The 2,547-nt window shown below is 32.1% G+C and overlaps 1 protein-coding gene across 1 annotated transcript in view; it reads right to left on the reverse strand.

Moving 5' to 3' along the window:
• LOC116844032 (suppressor of lurcher protein 1) overlaps positions 1 to 2,547 on the reverse strand; it is a 451,902-nt gene that overhangs the window by 173,178 nt on the left and 276,177 nt on the right. The gene's annotated exons all lie outside the window — the stretch shown is intronic.

Consider the following 2,547-nt stretch of genomic DNA (forward strand, 5'->3'; position numbering starts at 1 on the left):
GTGCTGATTGGCCAGTGGGTTGTCGCTCGATAGAAATCTTTTATCATGAATATCTCAAAATTTTACGTGGTTGTTTAAAAAAAGACACCGATTCTATTACTCACTTCGACCTATTCTAGTTATATGTTAGCTCTAGTACGGTATGAGTCAGACACCTTATATACATATTATGTATATACATAGTATTTATATACATAATATATATACATGCATATATATATATATATATATATATATATGCATGTATATATATTATGTATATAAATACTATGTATATACATAATATGTATATAAGGTGTCTGACTCATACCGTACTAGAGCTAACATATAACTAGAATAGGTCGAAGTGAGTAATAGAATCGGTGTCTTTTTTTAAACAACCACGTAAAATTTTGAGATATTCATGATAAAAGATTTCTATCGAGCGACAACCCACTGGCCAATCAGCACGTGTGCTGCGGTGAGACAAACGCGCTATAGCATCGGCATGATAGGCTAGCCGGGCCTGCCTCCTGGCAACGTGTTTTCCTCGTTGTTGAGTCAGACACCCTATATGCATATTGTGTACCGTAACGTGTACATCCAATTTATGTATGTACAATATATAAAATGTATATACAATGTGCATATGCATATATACAGGGTGTCTCACATTCTCCTCCGAGCATTTAGTGGGGACGTACACTGAGAGAAAAATTATCTTAAAATCAACAAATATTTCCTTGGTGGGTGCCATTAACATATTTACTTAAATCTACATTCTCTTTACTTAAATCAAATATTGTTTACTTGATTTAAATAAACAATATTTGATTTAAGTAAAGAGAATGTAGATTTAAATAAATATGTTAATGGCACCCACCAAGAAAATATTTGTTGATTTTAAGATAATTTTTCTCTCAATGTAGAATGGGTTGATGTGAACATAAAAGTCCTATACCGTTTTGCGAAATTCGTAATAATAGTCGAGTAATTAATTGTGTGAAGATTAAGGAAAAGCATGTGCTGAATAGTAGAGGACGGATCGCTTGAGTCACAGCGCAGCCCAATAATATAGCGCGCGTAGCGATTGGAAGACAATGCACCACTGTCTATACTTATACCGCTGTGCTCCTACATCTCGCTTCGACGCGATGCGGCAAGACGTAGGAGCGCAGCCTATAAGAATAGGCAGTGGTGCGTTGTTTTCCAATCGTCACACGCGATATCCGCGCGCTATATTATTGGGCTGCATTGTGACTCAAGTATCCATCCTCTACTATTCAGCACACGCTTTTCCTTAATCTTTCACAATTAATTACTCGACTATTATTACGAATTTCAAAACGGTATAGGACTTTTATGTTCACATAAACTCATTCTACGTCCCCACTAAATGCCCGGAGGAGAATGTGAGACACCCTGTATATATAATATATAGGTGGCCCACTGAAAACGAAACAAACGTGATTTTTGGCATTTAACCTAATTTATTCGAAAAACGCTCGGACACGTTAACTTTAGTTTTAAAGGGAACATGTTAATTGGCTATTTTCGTAACCAAACTTCAATCTCATAAGAGGGCTCATTTCACCATAAAAATTTTAAATGACAAGGAGTGTCTAGCAACATACCATTTGAAAAAGCGATTAATTCGTTTAACAATAGTGTTTTATTTTTTTAGTTTCAATCATTATTTCCCGAGTAATTATAACAAATAAATAAAAAAATATGAAAATAAATGAATGTGTAGCATCATTCTGTAATAATTCGTCATTTAAAGATCCTAGAGACCTTACATAACTCAACCAGCTTCTTTGGAAGATTTGCGACAATATATTGTCGAAGAATGCCGTTAAATCACTGTACAAATGTTTCAAAATATGCGACAACGTTTTGAGCAAAATCTTTATTATTGTATGGAAGTTGGTGGTCATTTCCAACATTTACTACGTTGACATGTAAATTGCTAGTTTAGTATTGTTTCATTGGAGTATGTGGTTTTTTCACAATTGTTATGTGCATTATTACTTTCTATTACATTAAATTTTATTTTTTGTTATGTTTATAACTTAACAAACATGAAATAACAATTATGTATTTGGTCTTTTTTATTTTTTGTATTTCTGTTTAAATTTGGCGTTTCTAGGACCTTTAGATGACGAATTATTACAGAATAATGTTATACATCCATTTATTTTCAAAACTTTTGATTTATTAATTTGTTATAATTACTCGGAAAATAATAATTGAAATTAAAAAAATAAAACATTATTGTAAAGCAAATTAATCGCTCTTTCAAATGGTATGTTGCTAGACATCCCTTGTCATTTAAAATTTTTATGGTGAAATGAGCCTCTCTTATAAGGTTGAAGTTTGGCATACGGAAATAGCCAATTGCCACATATCTCCCTTGAAACTAAAGTTGATGTGTCCGAGCGTTTTTCAAATAAATTAGATTAAATGCAAAAAATCACGTTTGTTTCGTTTTCGATGGATCACCCTGTATATATATATATATATATATATATATATATATATATATATATATATATATATATATATATA

Source organism: Odontomachus brunneus, unplaced genomic scaffold (assembly GCF_010583005.1).
Source record: "Odontomachus brunneus isolate Ranch 3 - 2012 unplaced genomic scaffold, Obru_v1 Obru_scaffold_038, whole genome shotgun sequence".
Taxonomy (NCBI): Eukaryota; Metazoa; Arthropoda; class Insecta; order Hymenoptera; family Formicidae; genus Odontomachus; species Odontomachus brunneus.